This window comes from Jaculus jaculus, chromosome 4 (genome assembly GCF_020740685.1).
Source record: "Jaculus jaculus isolate mJacJac1 chromosome 4, mJacJac1.mat.Y.cur, whole genome shotgun sequence".
Classification (NCBI taxonomy): Eukaryota; Metazoa; Chordata; class Mammalia; order Rodentia; family Dipodidae; genus Jaculus; species Jaculus jaculus.
In genome coordinates this window covers 68,150,052-68,164,521 of record NC_059105.1, presented here as the reverse complement: position 1 = coordinate 68,164,521, position 14,470 = coordinate 68,150,052, and the positions used below count along the sequence as shown (strand labels likewise).

At 38.9% G+C, this 14,470-nt stretch overlaps 1 protein-coding gene across 2 annotated transcripts in view; it reads right to left on the bottom strand.

The window, feature by feature from the left end:
* Tlk1 (tousled like kinase 1) overlaps positions 1-14,470 on the bottom strand; it is a 180,307-nt gene that overhangs the window by 114,096 nt on the left and 51,741 nt on the right. The window lies entirely within an intron of this gene.

Below are 14,470 nucleotides of genomic sequence, written 5' to 3'. Positions count from 1 at the left end.
ACAAAATATATATATGGTTAGTTGGGACGTAAATTTAACAATTTATGAATGAATATTATAGATTGAGACTAAGATTGTAGGTAAGCACCACTTATTAAAACATCCTACATTAGGGCTGGAGAGATGGTTTAGTGGTTAAGATGCTTATCTATAGAGCCTAAGGACCCAGGTTCGATTTGCCAGTAGCCACATAAGCCAGATGCACAAGGTGGTGAATATGTCTGCAGTTCATTTGCAGTGGCTGGTGGCCTTGGTGTACCCATTTTTGCATAAATAAATAACATCCTACAAGAGATTTATACTTTTGACTATAATCCATGGCAATAAATCTGCCTTCCATATCCAATGCATAACACAGACACACACACACACACACACACACACACACACGACCTACTGTATTATTGCAGTGAAGAATCCTGTACAAGATAAGCACTGTCCCACAAACCTGTCTTCCCAGCACTAGGGAAGATGCAGTACGAGGCCAGCTGTGGACAGTTCTAGGCAGCATGGGTTACATAACAAGACCTCATGAATGAATGAATTAACCAACAAATAAATGAACTAGAGAAGGGAAGGAAGAGGGAGGGAGGGAAAGGGGAGTCAGTTACACAATGCCAATTCTATTCTAATCTGTTAGGGGATCAAGGAACACAACACTGGTTGTGATCCAGTCAACTGATTTCATAAGTCATTAGTGGTCACAAGCCCACAGTTTGAAAAATATTGTTCTCAATGTAATCTCCCCATTCTTAGTTTATATAGAATTTAGACACTAAGTGACAATATCACTTAATTATACACACACACACACACACACACACACACACACACCCTCATCTGACTACATTTTAAAATGTAAGGGATTGTTTTTACTTTATCCTATCTTTGAAGATTTTCTTGTACTGATGTCTATTGGGTCATATGAAAGATTGGTTCCAGGCTCCCTATGAATACCAAAATATACAGGTGCTCAAATCTATTTTTTTTAATGGCCTAGTACTTAAAGTTACCTCTGCACATCCTCCTTTACTCTTCAATTGTCTCTAGAATGCTTATAATGCTTAACGCAGTATAAATGCTATGTAAATGGTTGCTATGATCTAGTCTTTATGAAATAATGCCAAAGGAAAAAGTCTGCACCTGTTCAGCACAGAGCAACATTTTCCCACCAAACATTTGATTCTATAGTTAATTGAATTCATGGATGAGGAGCCTAAGGATAGCGAGGGCACACTCATTGTATACTTGATAGTTTTAGAATTAACTCTCCATCAGATACATGAAAGCACAGAGACAAAACATGTCACTGAGGCAAAACCTATTAATCACTTGAGAATTACAGGTGGAAAATTTAAATCCTCAGATACTACTACTGAGACTAAACAGCACAAATTCTATGGAAAGCTCAAATACTAAAACATTACTTTATCTAGATCTGCTAAGAAAACATTAGAACTGGCACAAGTGAGTGGTTCTTGAGGTGAGCAGAAAGGATATTATCACAATACAGAATGATTTCAGTATCATGTTGAAATTATACTTATCCTTTACATACACTAACATTTCTTTTTCTTTCTTTTTTTGTTTTTGTTGCTGTTTTTGGAGATAGGGTCTCACTCTAGTCTAGGTTGACCTAGAATTCACTATGTAGTCTCAGGCTGGCCTTGAACTCACAAAGATCCTCCTACTTCTGCCACCCAAGTGCTGGGATTAAAGGTGTGTGCCACCACACCCAGCTTACACTAACATTTCTGCCCTAAAGGTCTAGTACCTGTTCCTATACACTTTACCTTTCAAAGTTTCCTCTCAGTAACTTTCTCCTCATCTAGATAGAGGCTGGATGCCATCCTTCCAATGCTCACAAGCATCCTAGATCTCTCCCTGTCCACTCCTTTCATCTCAGAAAACAGTAACTATTTCTTAAAAGCTAAAGTCGAACTAATGCTTCTGATCCCACTGTATCTTCAACTCTGGCACCTTCTCCCTCCTAGCTTTTTTCTACTCTTGGTTGTATCTTTTAAAAGTATGCTTGAAGACCATGTGTGATATAATTACTGTACTATGAAGACTGGGGCACAAGGATCATGGTAGTTTCAGGACAGTCTAGAAAACCTGTCAAGTCAGTCAGTCAGTCAGTCAATCAAATCTTGGCCACAGTTATCATTCAATCTTTTCCTAAAGCTAGTGATTTATAAGCACATTACTTAGCATCACCAATTCTACTCTTTCTTCCTGATCTTGGTGGTACACAAAAAACCACCATTTTTTCGTAGAGGAGAATGAAACAACAAAAAATGTTTACAAAAATTCTACCATCCCCCTTTATATTGGGGACCCACCCCAACCACCAACACTCACCTTTTTCACTTAACTATGAGTATCACCCAAGGGTAAAACCTGTTATCTCTTATGACTCCCTCATGGCTTCAAATTTAGTTTTCAATTCAAACACCTATGACATCCCAAGTCTGGCAAGACTTAAGCAATTAAATCGTTAAAGTAACTGTATGGCACAAATACAAGAAAGACCTGAAGGTAAATGAATTAAACCATCCAGAATAAATATCTTCATATAAAATAATTTTTAAGAATGGTACCAAGACCATTCAATGAGAAAAAGACAATCTTTTCAACCAATAACTCTAGGAAAAATGGACCTCCAAATGCAAAAAGAAATAGATTGGACCTTTGGACTCTTTATATCATGTAAAATGTACTCAAAACAAACCAAACAACATAAAATCAAACTACGAAACTACTAGAAGATAGGGGAAATTTTTCATGACACTGAGCTTGCAAATGAGTTGTAAGCAATAACATCAAAAGTACAGGAATTAAATGGCTAGAAAGATGGCTTAGAGGTTAAGGCATCTGCCTGCAAAGCTTAAGGACCCAGTTCAATTCCCCAGGACCCATGTAAGCCAGATGCAGCTGGAGTTTGTTTGCAGTGGTTGGAGGCCCTGGCATGCCCATTCTCCCGTCTGCCCCCCCACCGCATGCCACCACCCTTTCTCTGTATCACTCTCTCAAATAAATAAATATTTTTAAGATTTAAAAAAATTTAAGTAGAGGAATTAAAAACAAAAGTAAGTGTACCCATGACAACCATAAACACAGTAAAAAAGCAAACAGCCAGGCGTGGAGGCGCACAGCTTTAATCCCAGCACTTGGGAGGCAGAAGTGGGAGGATCGCCATGAGTTCAAGGCCACCCTGAGACGACATAGTGAGTTCCAGGTCAGCCGGGGCTAGAGTGAAACCCTACCTCGAAAAACAACAACAACAAAAAGGCAAGCTCAACGAGAAAATATCTAAAAAATCTTATCAAAGGACAGATCAAGAACTGAGGGAAAGTTTCAGAAACCACTATACTTTTGGGCTGGAGAGGTGGCCCAAATGTTAAGGAGCTTGCCTGAAAGCCTTAATGTGCAGAGTTTGATTCCCCAGTACCCAGATGCATAAAGTAGCACATGGATGAGGAGTTCACTGCCACTGACAAGAGGCCCTGCAATGCCTATTCTGTCTCTCTTCTATCTCTCTACTAGCAAATAAATAAATAATTAAAAAATAACTATACCAGAAGCTGGGCGTGGTGGTGCACACCTTTAATCCCAGCACTCGGGAGGCAGAGTTAGGAGGATCACTGTGAGTTCGAGGTCACCCTGAGACTATATAGTTAATTCTAGGTCAGCCTGGACCAGAATGAGACCCTACCTTGAAAAACAAAAACAAAAACCTATACCTGAACAATAACTAAATTTTGAAAATGGGAAAGAGCAGCTGGAGAGATAGTTCAGAGGTTAAGACACTTGCCTGCAAAGCCTAATGACCCCAGTTTGATTCCCCAGAACCCACATAAAGCCAAATACACAAAGTGATGCATGCATCTGGAGTTCTTTTGCAGTGACTAGAGGCCATGGGGCACCCATATTCTCTAAATAAATAGCTTAAAATAGGCAAAAGAGGGCTGAAGAAATTGCTCAGTGGTTAAGGTGCTTGCCTGCAAAGCCAAAGGACCCAGATTTGATCCCCATCTACTTAAGCCAGATGCACAAGGGGCACACACATCGGAATTCATTTGCCATGGCTGAAGGCCCCAGCATGCCCATATTCTCTCTCTCCCCCTGCCTATTTCTCTCAATCAAATAAATAAGGAAAAATAAAAATATGTAAAAGACAGAACAAGAATTTCTCCAAATCGCCAATAAGCATAAAAACATATTCACAGTAACACTAATTATCTGCATTAAAGAAATGCAAATGAAAACCACAGAAGAGTGAAGATTAGTTTCATGGTTGAGTGCTTGCCTACATGAGTAAAGCTCTGAGTACCTACCCAATCAGAATCTTCATATTAATAACATTGCCAGGTAACCACTGTATGTTTGAAAAGCACAAATACTTGCAAACTTTTTAGTTATACGAATTGTCTTTCAGTTTTTGCTGGACAACAGACAAAAAAAAAATCATGTTATATAACAGACAAATTTTCCACAAACTTGGTATGCAAATTTCAAATGATAATAATAAAGTATAGCATCTTGTACATAGTACACGCTGCTAATTAAAAGCATGGAACTCGCCGGGCGTGGTGGCTCACACCTTTAATCCCAGCACTCGGGAGGCAGAGGTAGGAGGATTGCTATGAGTTCAAGGCCACCCTGGGATGACAGAGTTAATTCCAGGTCAGCCTGGACCAGAGTGAGACCCTACCTCGAAAAACAAACAAACAAACAAACAAAAAAAAAAAGCATGGAACTCTAAGGGACAGGCGTGGTAGCCCACACCTTTAATTCTAGCAGTCAGGAGGCAAGAGGTAAAAGGATCTTTGTGAGTTTGAGGCCAGCCTGGAACTACAAAATGAATTCCAGATCAGCCTGGACTAAAAGAGACACTACCTTAAAAAAATACATACATACATACATACATACATACATACATACATACATACATACATATTTTTCAGTGAGATAACACCTCATCTTACTGAAGTTTTCCTATTATCAAAATCTTTTGCAAATACCTGTGAATTCTGATATGTAATGAAACTGCATGTAGTTATCTTTGAAAACATCTTTTCATAGAAATAGGCACAGGCAAATATTGGTTTCAAACCCCAAGCATATGATTTTAACTGGGCGTATCACTTGGAAGGCATGTACAGAATCTGTTAGATTTTTTTGATATCTGCCTTTCAGTATGTCATGATTGTATAGACTTCCAACTAAAGGTTAGGCAGGAGTTCTTTAACTGCAAAATGAGGTAGATTTTGAAATAAGGAAATTTTCTTTGAACATGCATTAACATCTGAAAAATGCTCTGGAACTACATAAACCATGCAAATGTGTGCATGAATAAAGACACATCTTTGGTAAGTATGAGATATCAAAAGTACTGTTAAAAGAGCTTAATATTGGAGGGAAGGCTTAGCAGTTAAGGCGTTTGCCTGCAAAGCCAAAGAACCTAGGTTTGATTTCCCAGAACCTATGTTAGCCACATGCACAAGAGGGCGCAAGCATCTGGAGTTCGTTTACAGTGGCTGGAAGCCCTGGCGCGCCCATTCTCTGCAATCCCCCCTCCCGCCACCGCCCCCCCAGTCTCCTTCGTTCTCTGTCAAATAAATAAATATAAAAAATGTTTTTTAAAAAGGGCTTAATATTACTTGTGACAAGTGAGTTTACTGCAATATAAATTTCACATGTAAGCATGATTATGTTTTATAATTTTATGCTATAATTCATTTAAAAATATTAAATCTAGAGCCAGGCATGGTGGCGCACAGCTTTAATCCCAGCACTCGGGAGGCAGAGGTAGGAGGATTGCTGTGAGTTCGAGGCCACCCTGAGACTACAGAGTGAATTCCAGGTCAGCCTGGGCCAGAGTGAGACCCTACCTTGAAAAACAAAACAAAACAAAAAATCTGCAAGAAAATAATTTTTGAAAGGAAACAGTATTTGACAGTAGCAGTTGAACTGAACAGTACTTAATAATAGTGGCTAATGGTGATTGATCCTCTTTGGTGAGAAACATTTCAACTTTGGCCCTTTAGTTCAAACCAACCACTGTAAAAAGATTCACGAATCTGGTCAGACTATGCAGCTTTTGTTGCTAACAAAACAATACAGAGATTAAAAAAAAAAATACAGGGGATGCTAGTTTAATTCCCTAAGACAGAATGGCACTCATAGAACTAATTTAAGTATTTTCTGAAAATTGCAAGCTAACAACACATGAAGAACCATAAGCTTTGAACACCTTTTTACTAGCTTTGTAAATAGGTCCAATTTTTAATCTAGTCCACATATTTAATCACCATCTACTGTAGCCCAGCTTCATGGAATCCACTTCAGGTTATACTTATGTGTACTCTCGACTTTGAAACTATGTGTGCAATTGCTCCACAAAGAACATTCACAAGTTTCATTTTTCTGCCACTTCAAACTTGGCACTTAGGCCTCCAATAACAACTGAGTAGCATCAATAATATCTGTTAATCCATCAAGAGCAAAGGAAAACCACCGTAAGTCACTTGCTTTCTTTTATTGTCTATCACAACCACTTCAAATGTCCTCAACTATGTAAATCAACTATTCTTGCCAAAAAGCCAACTGTTTAAAACAAGTCTATTTTCTCTGGACATAAGTTTTGTTGACTGCTGCAATCAAGCACAACTTAATTAACTCAACATCAGTAAGTGGATAGCTTTGCTTGGCTAACAAATGAGCCAGTTGGAAACTTAACCTTGGCAGTAACTTCATTTTTCATCTTTATTTTTAGGGGAAAAAAATGTACTATGATGAGATATTTCATTTTAAAGTTTCCATTACATTCCTGAGAATCAGGGATACTGTGGTATGTGCTTACTCTAATAATGCCAACATATACTCCTTTGTCCCAATTGTCATGTTACAGGATAACAAGAACAATGCTTTGCTATCTAATTCAACAACAATGCAAGAGTTCACATTTATAGTGTACACAAGGATGTGTGTTCAATCTCCAGCATATATGCAAGCATGTGCGCACGGACACGGACACACACACACACACATACAGACTCTCACACCATTCCAAGTCCATTTTTCTCTTGTTCGGAAGGATACACGCTGGTAATAAAGAAAATAAATAGTAGAGACTAGCAACAGCATAGCACTCAGAATATTGCCAAGTTATATGCCACTAAAATGTACAGTTCAGACCCCAGGTCCTCACATTAAAAATAAATAAATAAATAAATAAATGAAAGCCAGCCTGGAGAATTTCCCCAGAAGCAAATCCAAAATGAGAAACACTACCTTCAAATGAGGTAGACAGGCAAGGATTCATCTGAAAGTTGTCCTCTGACCTCCATATATGTGCACATGCCCACGCTAAAGGGCACAACAGAAATAAAACATTTAAAAAAACTCAAGTTGTTCTTTCTGATCCCCCAAAATTTAGTCCTCAATTACAAAGGGTAAATTTTCTTTATATTAAAAAAGTTGGGGGCTGGAGAAAATGGCTTAGCAGTTAAGGCATTTGCCTGCAAAGCCAAAGGACCCCAGTTCAATTCCCTAGTCCCACATAAGCCAGACGCACAAGGTGGAGCATGCATCTGGAGTTTCTTTGCAGTGGCTAGAGGCCATGGCACGCCTATTCTTTCTCTTTTTCTCTCTCTTTCTCAAACAAATAAATAAAATATATTAAATTTTTTTGTTTCACCACAATCCATAAAACTATTCATTACAGGGCTGGAGAAAAGGCTAAGCAGGTAAAGTGTTTGCCTGCAAAGCATAAGGACCCATGTTCAACTCCCCAGATCCAGGTAAGCCAGACACCCAAGGGGATGCATGCACAAGGATGCACATGTGCACAAGGTGGTGCACATGCCTGAAGTTCGATTATAGTGACTGAAGGCCCTGGTGCACCAATTCTCATTTTCTCTCTCTCTCCCTCACTTTCACTCTCATTCATTAAAAAAGGGAGGTAGTCTGTTGGGCTTGGCTCAAAAAATTATTCATTATATACTATGTTTACACTTTACAAAAAAAAAAAAAAAAATATATATATATATATATATATATATATATATATATATATATATATAAAAACATATTGAGGACCAGATCTTTTTCAAATCTAGGAATGGTCTCATTATCCCAGGATGACCTGGAACTCACTGTGATCCTCCTGCCCCAACCTTGAAAGTGCTGGGATTAAAGCTGTGCAACACCATGCCTGGCTAAATGTGTAGCCCAGACTAGCCTCAAACTCCTGATCCTCCTGCCTTCACCTCTTTAGCACACACTGGTCTTTATCATTCAAAGAATATCCCAAATTGTACCTTCCAGTGAGTTGTTGGCCAGGGAGGTCCCTGATGCCCCCAAAACATTAAAGGCCATTGCAGAGGTCCTTGGTTTCCCACCAGGAATGGAAGGTAAGACCTTACTGCTGAAGACCCCACATTCTTGGGCTGCAAGGTCACTGAGAAATCCTGCTGGAGCTGAGCTGATAACCCCCTCCATGTAGAGCAGCTGACAGAAAGCTGGAAGAAGCCACACTGCGTGAAGTTCAAAGGGAGAAAGAAATCACCAGTGGACAATGCAAGCCTTACATTTGGCCACCCAGGCCAAATGAGCCAACAGGTGCAATAGTGCCACATCTGTCATGGTGGAAACCAATTGCCCTCTAATTGGACTGGAGGCCCACTCCATGGGAGGGAATACATACATCTCTGATACTGAAAACCTACAACAGGGGTAGCAATGAGCCCTAGGGGTGTAACATCTGCTGCTGCCTGGCTAAATGTATATACTGTGCTCATTAAGCTTCCCAGTAAGCACTTCTCTTAATGTTCATACCCGTATATTAATGCCACTCTCACTTTTGGTAGAGAACCTTCTCTTTTCAGATAGCAATGACCTTGGGATGACTCAGAAGGCATCATGGTGCTGGGAAGAAGTGACAGAGGAGTGCTCAGTACTGCAGTATCTCTATCACACCTTCCAAGGCTCAGGGTCCACTGCGGAAGAGGTGGCAGAAAGAATGCAAGAGCCAAAGAAAGGGTAGGACTCCTTACAACGTGCTCCCTCAGACACAAAATGGCCTGGATATTCATGACCTCACAGTGCCTGACACTTCCTATACAAGACCATCAGAATAGGAGGTAAAAGATGGTGACATCAAAATAAAAGAGGGACTGATTGAGAGGAGGAGAGAATATGATGGAGAATGGAGTTTCAAAGGGGAAAGTGGGGGGAGGGAGGGCATTACCATGGGATACTGTTTAGCATCATGGAAGTTGTTAATAAAAAATAATTATTTTTAAAAAACCAAAGAGAAAATAAAAGAATATCCCAAATTGGCAACCATAGCACTCTAGGCTGAAGAATGAGGATCACAATTTGAAGGGAGCCTAGGGCACATAATGATCTCAAGGCCAACCTGAGCTACACATGACTAAACCTATCTTATTTTTTTTTAAATAGTCCATTTGAAAATATAACCATTTGGGGCTATGGAGCTAAATAGAGCATTCTCAAAGGAAGAAATACAAATGGCATATAAGCATCTAAAAAAATGTTCTACGTCACTAGTCATCAGGGAAATGCAGATTAAAACTACATTGAGATTCCATCTCACTCCTGTCAGATTGGCCACCATCATGAAAACAAATGATCATAAATGTTGTCGGGAATGTGGAAAAAAGAAGAACCTTTCTACACTGCTGGTAGGAATGCAATCTGGTCCAGCCATTGTGGAAAACAGTGTGGAGGTTCCTAAAACAGCTAAAGATTGATCTACCATATGACCCAGCTATAGCACTCCTAGGCATATATCTGAAGGACTCATCTCATTTCCTTAGAAGTACGTGCTCAACCATGTTTATTGCTGCTCAATTTATAATAACTGGGAAATGGAACCAGCCTAGATGTTCCTCAACTGATGAGTGGATAAAGAAGATGTGGCACATTTATACAATGGAGTTCTACTCAGCAGTAAAGAAAAATGAAGTTATGAAATTTGCAGAAAAATGGATGGACCTGGAAAGTATTATACTAAGTGAGGTAACCCAGGCCCAGAAAGCCAAGCGCCACATGTTCTCTCTCATATGTGGATCCTAGCTACAGATGACTGGGCTTCTGCGTGAGAATGAAAATACTTAGTAGTAGAGGCCAGTAAGTTAAAAAGGAGACATAAAGGGAAGAGAAAGGAAGGGAGGAGGGTACTTAATAGGTTGATATTGTATATATGTAAGTACAATGATTGTGATGGAGAGGTAATATGATGGAGAATGGAATTTCAAAGGGGAAAGTGGGGGCGAATAACATGGGATTTTTTTTATAATCATGGAAAATGTTAATAAAAACTTAAAAAAAGAAAATATAACCATTTGTCCTCTTATTATGCCATGCTACATGTTTATCATTCTTACTAGCATGTTTGCCAGATATGTAATAGTAAACCCAAAACTCCATATAAAAACAAGAGCTGTCACTATCCAAAGTAGAGATCAGTTACATATATGATTAAAAAAAAATTAGAGGGCTGGAGAGATGGCTTAGCGGTTAAGCCCTCACCTATGAAGCCTAAGGACCCCGGTTCGAGGCTCGGTTCCCCAGGTCCCACGTTAGCCAGATGCACAAGGGGGCGCACGCGTCTGGAGTTCGTTTGCAGAGGCTGGAAGCCCTGGCGCGCCCATTCTCTCTCTCTCCCTCTATCTGTCTTTCTCTATGTGTCTGTCGCTCTCAAATAAGTAAATAAAAAATGAACAAAAAAAAATTAGAGATCAGGGCTGGAGAGATTGCTTAGTGGTTAAGGCTCTTGCCTGCAAAGCCAAAGGACCTCAGTTCAATTCCCCAGGACCCACATAAGCCAGATGCAAAAGGTGGTACATTCATCTGGAGTTCATTTGCAATGGCTGGAAGTCCTGGCACACCCATTCTTTCTCTGTGTGTGTGTGTCTTCCTCTGCCTTATTCTCTCTCTCTCAAATAAATAATAAAACATTTTTTTAAAACTTAGCAGGGTGTGGTGGTTCATGCATTTAATCCCAGCACTTGGGAGGCAGAGGTAGGAGGACTGCCATGAGTTCAAGGCCACCCTGAGACTACAAAGTGAATTCCAGGTCAGCCTGGGCTACAGTAAGCCTCTACTTTGAAAAACAAAAACAAAAAATTAAAGAACAAACATGAAGTGTGTAATTGCATCACATGAGAGCAGTTTGTTGTACTCCAACTTTCCCTCCTTTGCTTTTGTCTTTTGTAAAACACTCACAAATCACTCAGTACTTGTTACAAAAGTTACTACTAGTATGGCTAGTTATTACAGAAGTATGGCTTCCCAAAATGGTAAATATGAAGGATTTGGACATATCAGTTCTGGTTGGCCCATGTTGCTTACAGTTAGTTATACCATCTTTATTATAACACTAAGTCTTCATCTTCTCTAATAGTATAAATGAAAAAAAAATTAAAAAAAAACACATCTTTACTATTTACCAAAAGTCAAGAAAACAGGTCTGTTCATTAAAACTTGACAGTAGATTATACTGCTGCTGTGACATCACCTTAATATTTTAAAGTTTAAAACTTGGGCTGGAGAGATTGCTCAGCATTTAAGTTAAATGTGCTTGCCTAAAGGCCTTACAGCCTGGGTTCAATTCTCCAATACCCAGATAAAGCCAAGACGCATGAAGTGGTACATGTACCTGGAGTTCCTTTGCAGGGACAAGAGGACCTGGCACACCCATTCTCTCGGCTTGCAAATTATTAAAAAAATTAAAAAAAAAATGGCTGGGGCAGATGACTCAGAGGTTAAAGGTACTTGCTTGCAAAGCTTACAAGCTTGAGTTCAATTCTCCAGCACCCAAGTAAAGCTAGATGCACTAAGTGACACATGCACCTGTAGTTTATCTGCAATGGCAAGAGGGCCTGGTGTGTGCATTCTCTCTTTCTCTCTCTCACTCACTCTCTCTCTCAAGTAAATAAAAATATTTTTAATATTAAACTTTCTGAAATCTGAAAATTTTGAATTCCAGATTTTGTCATTTTCTATCTAATTACCTAATTCATATGGAACAGTTAAGATTTTACTTTTAGTAAATCTTTTCGTATTATATCTGATAAGGCTGGAAAAATTATTTTAAAATAAAAAATAAAGAAATCATATTAATAATAAAATATTCCATTTAACTCATTCTTTTTTTAAAAAGATTTTATTTTTATTTATTTGAGAGAGACAGAGGGGGAGAGAGAGAGAGAGAGAGAGAGAGAGAGAGAGAGAGAGAGAGAATGGGCGTGCCAGAGCCTCTTGCCACTGCAAATGAACTCCAGATGCATGCACCACCAAGTGCATCTGGTTTAAGTGGGACCTGGAGAGTTGAGCCTGGGTCTTTAGGCTTTGCAGACAAGCTCCTTAACCACCAAGCCATCTCTCCAGCCCAAACTTATTCTTTTTTTGTTGATGATGTTGCTGTCTTTCAAGGTAAGGTCTCACTCTGGCCCATGCTGACCTGAAATTAACTAGGTCGTCTCAGGGTGGCCAGGAACTCACGGCAATCCTCCTACTTCTGCCTGCCAAGTGATGGGATTAAAGACAGACGTGTGCCACCATGCTCGGCTCTAACGCATTCTTTTTTTATTAGCTTTTTAATGCACTTGAAAGAAGAAACAAGAATTCAAGGTTACATCTTTGTAACACTTAAGAATTCATGCTTACTAAATATCATAAAACATCCATTTTCACATATTAAATAGAATATGCTTATTTTCATTGACAATATTCATATATATTTGATGACTGTAAGTTATTTTTGTTGACTACATTACATTTCATCATTTAATCTACAATTGTTTTATTATCAATAAAATATTTTTAAAAAATAATAATTTCTATATTAATACATAGTCCCTATTTAAAAAATAAGGAAGCTGAAACAATGAATAGTTAAGTTATATTATCATTTGTTACAGCTTATATACACTCAACTGAGAACATCTTTACCAAAAAAAAAGTTCCAGAGGAACTCTATATATATGTAAGAGAGAGAGAGAAAAAAAAAACAAACAAGAGAGAGAGATGGAGAGAGAGAGCACACCCTTGAAGGAATGCTTCAAAGAAGGAAGTTATAAAACATCACCTTATATTCAATCTCTCTTTACTACCTGGAAAGTCAACTGATATTTTATCTCTACTCAAAGTACTAATTATTCATGAATCTCTTTTTTGTTTCCTATTTTCCTTGTTCTTAAGTAATTGATATTTAAATAAGCAAAGAAATAAAAAATTGAAAGTTCCCAATATTCCCATCTCCCAAATTCCACCCTCAGTGGTAATCATTTGATACGTACTTTAGAAAAGATAGTGGTAGCTGGTCATGATGGCGTACACCTTCAATCCCAATACTCAGGAGGCAGAGGAAGGAAGAGCGACATGAGTTCAAGGCCAGACTAAGACTACATAGTGAATTCCAAGCCAGCTTGTGCCAAAGTGAGACCCTACCTTGAAAATAAAAAATAATAACAAAAAAATTTAAAAGATAGTGGTGATTTACAGCCCTGTGATACTCTTTAGCCTGTTCTTCCATTCCAGTAATGGTGTGCGGGAGAATAGTAACTGAACAGGTTGTTTTGGTTTGGTTTTTCGAGGTAGGGTCTTAGTCTAGCAGACTGACCTGGAATTCACTACAAAGTCTCAGGGTGGCCTCAAAACCATGGCGACCCTCCTACCTCTGCCTCCCAAGTGCGGAGATTAAAGGTGTGCGCCACCACACTTGGATTCAGAACAGTTTTAATTCTTACAAACCATCTACAGAGAAGGAAGGAAGATACAGGTCCTGTATTTTAAAATGTCCATTAAAGCATGATTTAACACAATGTATTACAATAAGCAAAAGTGAGCTGGAGAGGTGGCTTGGCAGTTAAGGCATATCCCTGCTAAGCCTAAGGACCCAGGTATGATTCCCATGTCTCACATAAACCAGACGTACATGGTAGCACATGCATCTGGAGTTCATTTCAGTGGCTAGAAGTCTTGTGTGCCCATTCTCACTCTCTCTCTGTCTCTAATAAATAAAATAAAACTAAATCTTAAAAAAAAGTAAACGTAAAATATTCTAAATATTCATGCAATGATTTCATTATAACTATTACTTCATCAATACCATCTCCATCATCCTCTCAAGAAGCCTAACTAACTTGTATAGATATTTGGCGTGGCCATAGTGCTTTATGATTAACAGGATGGGTTCTGAGGCCAGGCTTCTTGAGTTCAAATCCCACCTCTGTGGCTAATGACCTTTCATTGTAAAATCCTGGTCTTAACAGTCTGCCTCACAAGATTGTTCCCAAGGAGGTCACAGGATTGAGTTCAGTGTGAACTGAATAATTCATGTAAGTCCTTGCAAGGTTCCTCAAATACAGAGAAAATAGTATTTACATACTATATAAAGTCACAGGAAAGGCAGCAACGTGCCCCAAACTGCATGTTA